The sequence below is a fragment of the Microtus oregoni genome, unplaced genomic scaffold (genome assembly GCF_018167655.1).
Source record: "Microtus oregoni isolate MIOR12 unplaced genomic scaffold, Mior012 000057F_ref0000458, whole genome shotgun sequence".
In the NCBI taxonomy this organism is placed as follows: Eukaryota; Metazoa; Chordata; class Mammalia; order Rodentia; family Cricetidae; genus Microtus; species Microtus oregoni.
In genome coordinates, this window is record NW_024543833.1 from 7,984,287 (window position 1) to 7,999,892 (window position 15,606).

Sequence of the window (15,606 nt, forward strand, 5' to 3'; positions counted from 1 at the left end):
GTGGTTAAGAGCTCTGGCTGCTCTTCCAGATGACTCAGGTTCAATTCCCAGCATCCACAGTGCAGTTCACAGTCATCTCTAACTCCAGTTCCAGGGGCTCCAATGACTTCTTCTGGCCTCAGTGAACCCTGAACACACATGGCACACAGACACCCATGCAGGCAAAACACCCATAAACATAAGATAAAAATAAAGGTTAAAATTTTGAAGAAATTGTATGTATATGTGCATGCACACGCACATGCACACTCACACACACACACACACACACAAAAGTTGTCATTGAATCAGTAAAATTTAAGATGTATACAGGTAATCTCTTAACCAGAGCAAATTTTAACAATAGTTGAAAGAGATTCTCCACCAGTTAGGGACTTAGGTATTCAGTCTACATAGGGAACCAAGGTGTGTGTCAGCTCTTCTGTTGGAATAAACTGCTTGCCTTGTTGCCTAAGGCTCTGTATCTAAAACGTTTCAAAATGTTCATGTGTCATAACACCAGTACAAGTGGAGATGTGCCTCCCTCCTGCCGAGGCACGGCATGTCTGTCTTCAGCGCCCATGTACCTGCAGGCCTGTCTCTCTATTGCTGCAGAAGTTTTTCCTACACGAGCTGGGTCATGTGCATTTCTGATTTCCCGGCATCAGCAGAGGGCCACTCAATTCTACAAATAGCAATTAAGGAAACAATGGGGTGGGTGAGGCTCTCAGAAGAACACCTGGAGGAAAAGCAAGGAAGGCTGAGGTGAAAGGCAGCCAGTGACGCTTTCTATAGGAAAGGCAGAAGAACTTCTCCTGCTCAGAAACCGGCGAGCTAGAGAAAGAGACTCAGAGAAACCTCAGGATTCTGCTAGGTTAGGAAGAGGCCAAGGCTGGGTAGGAGAAACGCTGGGGTTTTCTCACATGGTCTCTCAGGGTTTCCACTGCTGTGAGAAAACACAGCAAACCAAAACTAAACTTGGAGAGAAAAGGGGTCCACAGTTTAAACTATGATTCCAACCACAGAATAGATAATAGCCCGGTTGTCTCTGTAAGCTATATATTGTAAGTATGAAGAGAGACAGTATGAGGACATGAGGTATAGAACACCTGGAATGTACTCTGGCTGAAGAAGTTCTCAGAGAAGACCTTATTCATCTCATTGTTTGTCATTGGTGATCATATTTCATTTTCTCTGATTATTATAATTTAGTTCCTATAAATCTTACCCATATTGCTTAACTTTAGGTGGGGGTCCAAGGAGCAATAACAGTTCTGTAAAAGGCAAATTTTTATAATGCTTGTTTTTAGTATATATGTTTGCCTGCATGTATGTATATGCCTCAAATCCCCTGGCTGAAATCAGAGACAGTTGTGATTTGCCATGTGGGTGCTGGGATTGAACCGTGGAGCTCAGGTGGTACCCTAACCACTGAGCCATCTCTTCAGCCTGGAAACAGTAACATTTTATACAGGGTAGCATTAGTCATTGATTCTTATTTTTAAAATATATTTTCCATTTTACATACCAACCCCAGTTTCCCCTTCCTCCCATTTCCCCCCCTCCCCCCCACCTCCTCCCCTTCTTACCCTACCATCCGCTTCTCAGAGCGGGGTAGACCTCCCTTGCGGAGTCAACAAAGTCTGGTACACCAAGTTGAGGCAGGACCGAGCTCCTCCCCTGTATCAAGGCTGAGCAGGTATCTCACCATTTTCCCTTTCTATTGACTGCTTATTTCTAATGAAAAAAACAGCCTTTCCTCTGGCACTCACAGAACCTGACACCAACCTCAACTGTTCTTTCACAAGGCTTAGCTTCTGTGAAGAACTCAGATGTCAAAAAAAAAAAAAAATTTCTAAAACCCACTCCATGCTCTGTAGGCTTCTCGCAAAAGTACTGAAAGTACTTTCTTTTTTATTTAAAATTTTTATTTAAATTTTTCATATATTTTGATCATATCCCTTCCCTTACCGTAACTTCTTCCAGATCCTCCCCTCCCCCTAACCTAACCAACTTCATGTTCTTTTTTTTTAATTAGTTTTATTGGGCTATACATTTTTTTCCATTCCCCTCTCTTCCTCTCCCTCCCATGATCCCCACGGTACCAATTTACTCAGATCCTGTCTTTTTCTCCTTCCTGTATAGATCCATGCATCAGACAAAACACTTTCATTTAGGTCCCCATATTAGGGTGCTCTGTGTTCCCATTAGAAATGACTAAGTTTGGCAGGCTTACTCCTCTGCAGTGCATACAGAAAGGCTTGCATTCTTTTTCTTCCCTTGGTTTTTCCAGACAAGGTTTCTCTGTAGCTTTAGAGCCTGTCCTGGAACTAGCTCCTGTAGACCAGGCTGGCCTCGAACTCACAGAGATCCGCCTGCCTCTGCCTCCCGAGTGCTGGGATTAAAGGCGTGCGCCACCACAGCCCGGCTGAAAGGCTCGCATTCTTATCCTCACACAAATCAATACATATGTTATGTATTTAGAATAAATGCCCTTGGGACCAGAACAAAAGCTAAACTTCTGACTTAGTAACTGCCAAGATAATTGCTTTCTTATCCGGGTCACTGTTGATACTGCACAATGTGTTATAAAATGCCACAACTAGACCGCAACAGCAAACAGCTCCGCTATCCAGACCTATGAGAGACCTTGCCCCAAAACCTGTGCGGATGCCCACATGCCCAGACACTATTGTAGCGCATAAGATTCCCAATAGAATGCACCAAAGTGGGGCTTGGGAGATGGGCTGCCCATGGGGATGACCGTCCATGGGGATAGCAGTCCCGCCTGCGCAAATGAAGTTTTCCAATAAGTCCTTGACACAATTAAGACGTGGATGTTAGTTTTAAAGGTCATGACATACACAATTTAAAAATATGGAAGGTGTTTCTTATATATCTGCCGAATGCTTAGGTTTTGATTTCATCCTCCTAAATCTGCTATTCCTTCTAAGGGGGGTTTTCTTCTGAACTAGAGAAGAGTAGCTGTCCTAGAGCTACCATTGCTGTGATGAAACACCATGCCCAAAAGCAACCTGGGGACGAACAGGTTTATTTATTTCATTCACAGTTCCATCAACAGTTCATCAAGAGCCTAGAAGGCAGAACCTCACACAGGAACCTGAGGGTAGGAACCTGAAGGCAGGAGCTGATGCAGAGACCATAGACGGGTGCTGCTTACTGGCTTGCTCCCCACAGCTTGCTCAGTCTGTCTTCTTATAGAACTCAGGACCACCTGCCCAGGAGTGGCACCACCCACAGTGGGCTGGGTCCTCCCCCATCAATCACTAAGAAAATGCCCTACAGGCTTGCCTGCAGCCCAGTTTTACGAAGGCATTTTCCTATTTGAGGTTCCCGCCTCTTGTATGATTTTAGTGTGTGTCGAGTTGACAGAAAACAGCCCAGCACAGCAGCCAAATGCATCTGAAGTGCAGCTTCCAGCACAAGCCTGATGAAAACTCCCCACTAGCCAAACACCCTAAGATTTTCATGGTCCCAGTCTTAGAAGCTGGCTATGAAAATGCGTGAGTTAATCTGACAGTGTTACATAAAGATATTTCTGTGTTTACCAAGGTACTTTATTTAAAGATCGTTTTGCCTCTAGTCAAAACCAGGGAAAGGGTGAAACCAGTGTAGAGCCAGCCACAGTACCACACACCTGTAAGTAAAGCAACAAAGAGGCTGGGGCACAAAGGCTTAGACCGAGGTCATCTTTGACATCATAGTATGACCAAGGCAGCTGGGATACATGCATGCATTTGTTCTTTTCCAAACAATCATAAAGATACATTAGAGAACATTACACATATTACGGAAAAATTGCAAATGTCTCAAAACTAACGATGAAATTCTAGTTGCACAGAGACCTTTAAACGTGTTTAAGATTCCACATAAGCTATAATGGGCTAGTAGTTTGCTCTAGCAGTAACTGAAGCCTTCCTACGTGTATTAATAAACAAGAGACAGTTATTTAATAATCTATAGGCAGAATAACCACAAACGATATGATACATATCCATCTATATTCAAGGAGAGATCCCTAGAGGGCAATCGAGAATTTACACACATTCCCTACAGTGACCTCACATGACTTCCCATCCTCTGAGAAGAGGCATTAGTAGCCCTGCCGCCACCACTGCACCACCTATGCGCTTCCCACTTACTCGCAGCTTGAGGCATGGCCCCATGGGTACTATGAAGACAAGCTATTGGGCCAAAATTATCTCAGGGCCTGTACCTTGAGGCCTATAGGACAAAAAAAAAAAAAAAAAAAAGCCTGGCTTGAGTACTTCAAGGCCTGTAGGACAGAGAAAAGCCTGGCTCGAGTTTGAGTGAGGGTGAGACAGCAAAAACTAGGTAGATACCCTCCAGCCAGAGGGAGGGTTGGAGGCACCCCATATCACAGGATGTCACTTAACATATGTATGAACCAAGATACTAGGATGGCTTGTGCTGGCCTTTGGGAAGGGTCCATGAGTCAATGGGTTGTGGCATCACAGAATGTCAGGACCCAGTCCCATACCAACCAGACTCTTGGGGCGACTCTTCAGACCCAGACCCAACTCTAGCCTCTTCTATTACTCAAGCCCTGATGACTGGACAGCAAAAGCAAACACCTGGGAAATGTTTCTTATGTGGTCAGCTGGTTAATTTTAAGAGGGATTGCCCAAAAAAGGGCAATAAGACCCAGGTACGAAAGGGACCCCCTCCATTTCCCTGCCCTCGCTGCCACAAGGGGTACCCCACTGGGGTTCAGAATGCTTCTCCAAATTTGATATAAATGGGAAACCCATCACAAATCAACCTTTAAACTAGATGGGGGGGGGGGGGGTTGCCTTCCAGCCCTCTTAACCAAAGGAAGTAAAGATGCACCTTCAGTTAACTGGACCATTCCAATGGTAGAGGGGTTCCAACCCAATATGACTATGACCTTTGGGGTACAAAGATTCCACTGCCTAATAGACATGGGAGCTGACAGGATGGTCCTCAGAAAGGAAGCGGTCCCGACCAGCTGGAATCTCATAACTGGGCCGCCTATCACGGAGGTTGAGGGAAGGTCTATGTCTCAAGAAATGGCCGGTCCCATAATTTGGGTGGGGCTGAACAGAGACAAAGCAAAGTTCAGGCCTCTGATCCTCCCGGGGTTGTCTGCAAACCTCCTGAGACAAGATTTGTTAGGACAAACGGATGCTGTTATTACCACTGACCACCTAGCCTTTTATGATGATAAAACTGAGCAAAGTGTCATCAGGCAGATCCCCGTATCTGGATTCACCCCCAAAAGTAGAGGCCACTGCCCCCAGGATCCTCCCCATTAGGTGGGCACCTGGTAAGTGGGTATGGGTAGAGCAGTGGCCATTTCCTGAACTTAAACTTAAGATGCTCAAGGAAATCACCAGAAATCTGTTTAAAGAAAGACTGAGAAGGCCCTTGATGAGCCCCTGGAACAGCCTGTGTTTGTGATACATAAGCATAATGGGACCTGGAAAGTGTTACAGGACCTACAAGTAATCAATTCCCACATGGAGCTAGTAAGGCCCCTTTAAGGGGCTTACCTTGGGTCCCAGCAATCCCCTCCCAGTTTCACCTCACTGTAATCGATCTAAAGGACTGCTTCTTCTCAATTCTCTTCATGAGAAAGATTGCAAAAAGTTCACCTTTTCCATTCCTACAGTTAACAACCTGATGAGAGATACAAATGGACTATTCTCCCCCAGGGGATGGCCAATAGTCTGGTCTTTTGTCAACAATATTTGTAAAGTATCCTCTCTCTCCTTATTTTGACAAAAATAATACCCTTCTATATGTTTATATGGGTGATCTAACAATTGGGCATTTGGAAGAATCAGTGCTACCTCCCTGGGTAACTACTATTGTTGATGTCCTCCAACAACATGACTTTAAAATAGCCCCAAACAAAATACAAAATATACCACCATTTCATATATTGGGATCCCAATTAACACTCACTCAAGCCAAAGTGAATGGGCCTGATTAATCCTGCCTGAGCCTCTCACTTTATCAGGGTTATAAAAGATGCTGGGGGAAATGAATTGGGTAAGACCCTGGTTGTCTTTAAAGACTGGGAGACTAGAGGTGTTACATGATCTTCTAAGATCATTTCCTTGCCCCTTGAGGGTCGTCAGGTACTCACTGAATTCGTCAATGAGCTCCATCAGGCTTCTTTGACAAGATACAACCCTAACATTCCAATCCAAGGCTGGATATTATTAGGGAAAAAAGAGCATGCTGGCTGCCATTGTTCAGCAGTCACAACCACTAGAATGGGTACACACCACCCTGGGGGACACTCCCAGAGAGTACTCTCTAGTCAATCAAATAGCTGATAAGATCATAAAAATCAGGGACATGTCCCTCCAACATTATGGAAAAGATCCCTGTAAAGTAATAACTCTATTCAAATTTAAGTATTTAGAATGAACAGCCAGACATTGTTCTAAATTGAGCCTTGCCCTGGAGGGATTTCTGGGGACCCTGGACACCCAACTTTGGGCATTATTAATAATCAATATTTTAAATTTTCAAAAATCAAATGAACAAAATAGATTCCAGAAACATTGGGAATCCCTACCAACAAGGCCCTGCCTAAAGGTTAGGTGGATAGATCCTCTCATTAACCAATGGAGAGGCCCAGATCCCTTGTTGAAACAGGGCCAAGGATATGAATTTGTCTTCCCAGAGGGGAAACACCTATATGGCTACCTGCTCATAACTTAAATTTTCTCCCCTCCCCTCAGTACACTTGGGAACACCAAGATGACCAATAAAGAAAGAAAGAGATTGTGGTGGACAACCCTTAAATTCAAACACAAGAACAGAAAAATAACCACTATCCAAGGGTTTATGAACACTGCCAAATTACCCCTTAAAAGTTCACTCAACTATTTAATCAATATTTATTGAACCCCTATCTTCTAGAAGGTATTGGGGTCCCTGTCTACAACTACATGATTAGAAGTTACAAGGGCTATGAAAAGGTCTGTGAAGCACAGACAGGCAGGTGGACAACCAAGGCAAGTCCACCACCCTCTCAACACGTGCACTGTTTGCATGGGAAGCTGACCAGGTGCCTCCTACCATTTGCCTAAGCAGTTGTTCACTTTTATTTCAATTTATTGATTGGGTGTTTAATTTCCCGCTGAGATTTTTGAGTTCTTTGTGTATTCTAAATATTAACCCTCTATCAGATGTATATCTAACAAGTGTTTTCTACCATTCTCTGTGTCATCTCTTCATTCAATCAACTATTTCTTTGGTGAGCAGAAACATTTAAATTTCATGAGGTCCCATCTGTTCATTGTCAGCATGGTTTCCCAAGCAACCGAAGTCCCATTAAGAAAGTCCTTGCCTGTGTCTATTCCGCCAAGTATTTTCTGCTTCTTTCTACGACAGTTTCAGAGTTCTGAACCTTACATTAAGGTCTTTGATCTATTTGGATTGATTTTGCACAGTGAAAGATGGGTATCTTATCTTCCTTCTATGTGTGAATATCCAGTTTCTCGATGCCATAATGAGGCAGCCTTTTCTCTGATGTATATTTTGGCATCTTTGTCAACAATCGCAAGACTTCAAAATATGTGTTTGTATGTATGCCACCTATTCCACTGCGTTGACCTACAGAGGTCTATGTTTGTGCTGGTGCCACGCTGTGTGTGCTGTGCGTGGACGTACAGACACATATAGAGGCCAGGATTGTTTTCTTCAGTTCCTTTCCACCTTGGGTTTTGAGGCAGGGTCTCTCACTGACCCTGGAGCTCACGGATTCAGCCAGACTAGCTGGCCCACAAGGCTCAGTGACCCTCCTGTCTCTACCTCTTCAGTGGCAGCATGCAGTGCCACAAAAGCTTCTTACATGGGTGCTAGGCAGATGTACTCATGTCTTTATGCTTGCAAGGGAAGCACTTTTCCCAATCGAGCCATCTCCCCAGCCCTGTGATGTGTTTTCCCCCTACGGCTCGGTAGTAGCTTACGGTGACGCCTATAGCACATTCTTTTTGCTCAGGGGTGTTTTTGCTATCTGGGCTCTTTTCTGTTTCCATATAAATTTTAAGATTTTTTTCTGTTTCTGTTAAAAATGACACTGGGATTTTAATGGGGACTGTATGGAATCCTCAGATTGCTTTTGATAATATAACCATTTTCACAACATTAATTCTTAGAGCACGTGAGCACAGAAATCTTTTTATTTCTTTCTTCAGTATTTTTCACTACAAGCCTCTTTCAGCTTCTGAGTTAGATTTGTCGGTCAAGCTTCTTTTCTTTTTTAGGGAGGCAATGTGATTGGAGTTGTTTTCTAATTGATTTTGGCAGCCTGTTGATTATTGATATATAGGAAGGAGATCAAATGATTTATTCATGTTCTTTGTATTCTTGGGCAGTGGCTCTTTGAGCTACAGATGTTCATCTACTCCAAAGGAAGGTCAGAACTTGTGTTGGTATAGCTCAAGCAGGTGCCGGTACCCTGGACGATTGTGGGGATAAATTTACAAAGTCATTAATGTAAGTAATGAACTGAGAGCCAATACCTTGTCTTGTTCATATTTGCATCCAACCACAGCTCAGCACTGGAGGTATAATGTATCACTGGGTCAAGTTTATCCCAGATAATCACACACTCTCAGTGAATCGAGGGAGATTCTATTTTCCCATGAGATACTATATTTATGTGACTCTTATAAGAACAGAAACCAGAGATTCTCTGGGGTTTTGTTCAGATCATCTATGGTGAGTTAAGCAGAAGACACTGAAGGGAAACAGAGCATGTGTCCTCTTCAACACTAATTCTTGGGTTGTCCAAAACATAGCACAAAGTAAAACCGAGCAAAAGGAAATCTTAAAATCAGCGTCACTATGTTGCCATGTTCTTCGCTTCTCCCATTAATGTACAGCATACCAGGCTATCATGTTAAATTTATAGAGATCTTCAAAGAGTCAAGGCCTACAGTCCTGGTCTGAGATTGCTGCTATAAACAGCCATTTCATTTTATTGCTGGATCAGTGTCTGGTGTCCAGAGGTCAAGGACTCAAATTCACTTTCGTTTGCCACATTCCCAACCTTCGCACCCTAACAACTGGATTGTCCTACATAGTCGTGATCTGGAGGGCACACGCCTAGTCCTGGAAGTGGAGAGAAGCTCCTCAGTAATTCCTTCCAAGTCTTCTCACCCAGTGCCCCACAGAACCAGCATGCTGAAATCCCCAACACTGGTAATAAGGTGTATCCAGCTATGAGTCAGCCCCCACCTGCATCATGAGAAACTGTACCTTGCATGACTCGGTCTGCCTCCTACTCTGTCAAGATTCCAGAGCCCTGGCCCCACCCCAACACACATATACTAGTAGTCTCTGCTTTCAGTGGCAGACAGAATGATTAAACACGTCTGGGAATTCTAGAGTAAGCAGGTTTAGTACAAAGGTGAAGTTATTGTCTCCAGTAATACTGAAACATATGCTATTGAAGCCCAAGGGCAAAGAGGACACTTGTCTTCCTTTAGTGGGTCTGCACGACACCATACACTCTACAAAGGAATGCCCAGCTAGAATCATTCATGTCATTTTTTAATACATAAAGACTCTTGGCTTCTCATTCACTGGTCACTGCCATTAAAACAAACAACGACAACAGCATAAACCAGAATTTCTAGTCCTTCGGCACTGAGGAGACATAGGGGCTTGAATACAGGTCTCATGCATGCTAGGCAAATGCTCTATCATGAAGCTACCTTCCACCAAGCCTTATAATTCTGTGAGACACACACCAAAATTTGATACAAAGCTACAGGTAGATTTTATCAGTCATAAATATACATAAAATTGGTACTTCTAAAAGTCACATAGCAAGAACCAACAGAAATTCTGTACTCAATCTAAAGAAAACAGATTAGGAAGAAATTGTCTCTCACAATGAGAGCTGTCTTTGGTAGAGAGCAGAAAGAGACAGACAGCCCGGAGAGCATCCAGGAGCCTTTCAGGACTTGCACCAACATCATCCACACACCTTTCATATCAGTCCAAGGCAGCACAAAGGGCTTTGTGGGTTAAAACTTATTGGCATAGGAGATGCTTGGAATGGTCAAAATGCTCATGTCTAACATACAAATGAGAAGAAGAGTTTCCCCTCATTCAGATTACCTTCTGTGGCCAAAGCACAGACATATGAGACAGAAAAGAAAGCTTTGTGGCAGAGATGAAATTATTGGGATAGTATTATATTTAAGGAGATGGCCATGAACTTGTTAGTTTCTATCTTTCCTTCCTTGTGTGGTCATATATTCTTTATGTTTAGGTCATGATTTGCATGTAACTTGGATACATATTCCAAAGGGGTCCCGATGGTCAAGAGCCTCAAGAGAAGGGAAAACAGGAGGGAGAAAAGCACATTTTCCATTCACATCTTTTTGAAAAGCAGTGTTTCTTGCTGAAAATATGATGAAAAGTGTGTCATATGTTCTCATTCTAAGTGAGAAGTAACACACGATGTCAAGACTGAAAACCGCCTTGGCAAAGAGCCACCGTTCGTCGCCACTGCAATATCACTAGGCTGTTGTCCCCTGATGAAGACCAATTCCCCTTGGAAACTGCGTTTGCGACTCTGATGTAAACTGGCAGCAGTGTTGTCTGCTGGAAGCAAGAGAAATTGAAAGGAATGCACAATTAGAAATGGCCTGGAGGAGGTGAGATTGGTCCAGGCTCAGACAGGAGGACCAGGGCGGAGAGCAGGTGCCATCCTCCACAAGGATGCTCCCAAATACAGCGTGGAAAGTGTGATTGTGGTAGCTGTTGTTTCTTCCGTGTCCCTCAATTCTGCTGCAAAGAAGTCCGGGCCCTCCAGGATCAAGAAGCAGCTCTGCTGGACTGGCTCTCAGTTCTCGATGATTAACAGTGAGAATTTGCTGAGCCAGGCTCTGCCCGTCTCTCCTGTAACTTCTACCAGTGTGTTTCAGCCATGTGCTTACAGAGTGCCAGAAAATACAGACACTGGAGTGACTTAGAATATATAAGGTCTTTCAGTGGAGCCAGTGTTTGAGAAGTGAACAGTTTTCACAAAGCAATGATTCAAAGAAAAGAAATAGTACGCTATATTTAATACATACACATACACTGCTTGCTAAAATTTATGGATTCTCTCTCTTGGTGGGGCGAGAGGGAGTTAAGTGATTATCCAAGTGTCCAGCCTGCCTCTGAGCATGTGACCATATGGATGACTGTCATGTGGTTTCTGAAACCCCATCTCACTTCAAACCCAGCTTTCTCATTGTCTCTTCCACACTGGATGGACCTTGCAGAGACCTTGCCACACCCTCTTGTTAGTAGCAATCATCACCACACTGTGACAAAGCCACCACCCCCTTACCTCCTTTCTCCAGCTTATTTTCTGTAAGATGTAGTGGCTGCTTCTGGAAATTGCACGAGCTTTGGGTCGAGGTCTCTAATGTCTGTTTCCCCAGCCACCATGTAAATTCCATGAATGCGAACGAGACCTGGCTCTGTCTTATTCCTCATATACCACAATCCTGACTGCAGTGCCTCGTATACAGCAAGGGCTCAATACATACGTGTCTACGCGTCAAATAAATAAATCTAAACGTGGACTTGTGAACCACTAGGTAAACCCTGTCCATTTATCCTTACAGTAAAAAAACAAGGCCTCATCCTATCCCCAAGTGTTTTCAGAGAATGTGTAAGAAGAGAAAGACCATACATATATGTGTTCTTGACGCCAATAAACTCACAAATATGTATAACCCCGGTCGGAATTCCTGCTAAAAACAGAAATTCTTTCATGTCTCTGGGATCTTACAGGACATCAGAAAGTACATCAAATGCTTCCAAAGCACTTATACATACAAAACTAATCCCTCTTTCCTCACATACACTAAAACAAGTATAGATGATAATGATATAACCCCAAAGAACCTTATCATCAAGATAAACTACTAGATGACATGTTTTCCTGTTTTGAAAGTCATTTTCAGCCCCTCACCACATACCTAGGCATTTTTAAGTTACTAAAGACAATTTCTCATTCAGAAAGTTGGACACTCCTGGTCTAGTAGAAAAGACAATGAAAATCAACAAGAGGACCAAGGTCGATGACCTCCAGGCTCAAGAATACTTCTGAAACCCATAAGACAAGAGGACGGGAAGAAAGCACAAACAAGACAATACATAAACCATTTATGGGCATATGTAATGGGAATTACATTTCTGCATTGCTACAGAATGTACCAAAAATAAATTGTATCTAAGTGATATATATGTAATAAAGTCTGTGGGGTGAAATCATCACATCTCTCCATTCAGAACAATCCACTGCATAGAGACATTAGTTGACTTTAAAGATATATACAAGAATCAGGAACTTATTTTGTTATAGTGATTTAGCAAATTAACTACAAAGTATACGTTCACATGAGCATATATCATAACTTCCGGTGCTGCCAGCGCTGAAAGTCTCTTTATCAACAGGGGCAGTTCTCTGGGAAGTGTCTCCGATCTCACCAGCAAATATGCAAATTTGCAGAGCTTCTAAAGTTCTCAGAGATGGCAAGTTTGCCGCTGTCAATAATGTGAGTCTATAGCCAACAGTCTCTTGAGGCCCTAAAGCCATGCTTTCCGTAGCAACAATGTCCCTGAATAAGACTAACTATGGCCTACTTACTATATATGTCTCATACACAGTTCGAACTGCTTGACACATCTGCAGTCAAGGAATGTTCCCCTCCTCAGCCCTGTAAATGATGCGATCAGTTTCCCTCAGTGAGGAAAGTGAGACACAGAGAATTGTTGCTTTTCACCCACTATGACACAGACTCATGTGGCAGAGCCGTGATTCAAACCCAGGTAATCTGACTAATGCTACAGATGTATAAACATACCACCGTCCTTTCTCCCTCTAGCTAAAAACATACAGAACACCTTAGGACACATTCACATCTTAGAACATAGCCAATTCCAGTATCAATGTTTTAGATGGCTCTTGCAAAAAAAAAATCCTAAGAGGTATATGTGTTGTGGTGGAGGAAGCAAGAGAAAGGCCTGTTCCATGGGGAAAGGCCAGCTTCTTAGAATGAGATCCCTTAGGAGTCAAAAATCCAGTTCACTGCTGGGCACAAGTCCATAATGACAACCTCACTGGTTTTTTATCATGGTCTTGAGTAAATGGACAAAACCAGTCTTATAGGTAGATTAAAAAATAAATATTTGCCACACAAAAAGCTAGCCCTAGCCCCCAACTGCCTGGCCTTTACACCTCATGTTGATCGTGCTGCTGAAAATCCCCACTCCTCTTCAAGGGCAACCACTCCCACAGCGATCCTTTCAGCTTCACGGCCTGTCAGTAACGGTGAGAGTGCTGCAGCACTGCGGTCTGTCGTTCTGCCAGAGTGATGCAGCACTGCGGTCTGTCCTTCTGCCAGAGTGATGCAGCACTGCGGTCTGTCCTTCTGCCAGAGTGATGCAGCACTGCGGTCTGTCCTTCTGCCAGAGTGATGCAGCACTGCGGTCTGTCCTTCTGCCAGAGTGCTGCAGCACTGCGGTCTGTCCTTCTGCCAGAGTGCTGCAGCACTGCGGTCTGTCGTTCTGCCAGAGTGATGCAGCACTGCGGTCTGTCGTTCTGCTCTACACCTAGTTGGGGATCTGACCACAGTTACGCTGATCTATCGTGTCCAGGAACCACGACCTCAACCAACACGCCAAGACTTTCATATGCTCCAAACTAGGAGTGGAGACCCAGGAAGGTCAGACATGTTGCTCTGAAAACTTCCATAACCATCCACAGGTCAGGGGAGCCGTTGACTAAAAGGTCCCAGAAGCAAAAGGGTGCATGGGAATAAAGCTGGAGCAGAAGCAACCCTGATGAACCAAACACAGCTTGGGCTGGCAGAACACAGAAGCACATGCAGAGAGGTTAGAAACAACAAACCACTAAAAACCCTTGGCTTAAATTCAGTTTCAATACCTCTAGCTCTACTCCCACTTTTCCCAAGAAAAAAACCAGATTCTAGGCAGGCAAGTTAAGAAGTCACCTAGGATGCCCATCTACACCAGTGGAGGAGGCCCGGACACTTGGCTGAAAACAATACCTACATATCTCAATGAACACCGAGACGTTGAGCGTTTACCCTTGCTGACGACTGTTCATGATCTGTGTGCTACGAGAGGAGAAGGGCACAAAAGTTATGGGAGTAACCAACCACCATCTGGCTGGATTTAAGGCCTGCTCCATGTGATAGAACCCATGCCCGATATTGCTCAGGTGGCCAAGAACCAGAGACTAGATAGTCTACGCATCTAGGAGGAAAATCAAATACTATTCTGCTAACAGAACATAGCAATCTAATGATAACCTAACAACTTCCTGCTATACTCATAGATCGGCATCTTGCTTAGCCATCAGAGAAGCTTTCTCCTGAAGTAGATGGGAACTAATGCAGAGACCCAAACCTGGCCAGTGTGCAGAGTGAGAGACTTTAGAAAACGCTCAAACCCCCCCACTCAGAGATCAGTGAAGGATGGGAAAGAGGTGGAGGAAAGACTGTAGAAGCTACCGAGGATGGAAGATATTAGAGAAATAGTGCCTTTGGAACACAACAGGACTGACCGTGGCAGTACACACAGGCCCTGCACAGGTCCAAACCAGAAGGGATTCCAGCACTGAGAGGGGAACTGGACACAAACCACCATCCCTAACCCAGAAGCTGTCTCCAATTGACAACCAAGTGGAAGAAAAATCAGCGTTCTACAATGGGGTCTCCTGGAGATGCAAACTACACCTAAGGGCAGGCTGGTGTGCCCAGCAGTAGATGACCAACACAAAACCAATTCAATGGTATTTTTGGAGATGTTTTGGTCTCATAATGCTTTGTTTGGCCATATATCTTTGGCTTATATATTATAGATTCCAATTTTATGTTTTATGGGTTTTATATTTGTATATGTTTGTGTGTATGTGTATATACGCTTATGTAAGTATTTCTCATGCTTTTCTTTGTTGTTTTTTTCAATTTACTTGTTTTGTTTTACTCTGGTTTGGTTGGGTTTTGTTTTTTTGGTTTTTTTTTTTGTTTTTGGTTTTGGTTTTTTTTTTTTTTTTTGCCTATTCATTTCCTAAAGAGGGAAAGAAGGCATGCAATCAGACAGGTAGGAAGGTGCAGAGGATTCAAGAGGAGATGAAGGAGGGGAGACAGTGACCAGAATACATTACAAAAGGACACAACCATTCCACCCGCACCCAAAAGAAAAGAAAAAAATAGTATGGAACAGAGGAAGCTGTCACTGTGTGAGCAATCTGCGATGCTGAAAGGACCCTGATGGATACTCTACAGGGAAGCGAACCTCATGCAGTAGAAAGTGGACCGTCACCCAAGGGACTTGGGATAAGCTCAGTGACAGACACAGACCAGATCAGCAACAAATAATCACCTCTCTTCACAGTGGGCACCAAAGCAGGACAGGAGAGTTGGTTCAGTGGCAAAGCAAATTGATGGGAGAAACTACCATTTTCTTCCAAACATCCCACAAAGTTTAAAGACTTTTGTTCTTCTGGCACCACATGATTGTTTCTGCCTTCTCATTCCCCTTCCTTACTCAGTTAAGAACCAGGTT

General features: G+C 43.7%; 1 protein-coding gene across 14 annotated transcripts in view; it reads right to left on the minus strand.

Moving 5' to 3' along the window:
- Ldlrad4 (low density lipoprotein receptor class A domain containing 4) overlaps nucleotides 1-15,606 on the minus strand; it is a 323,747-nt gene that overhangs the window by 184,297 nt on the left and 123,844 nt on the right. The window lies entirely within an intron of this gene.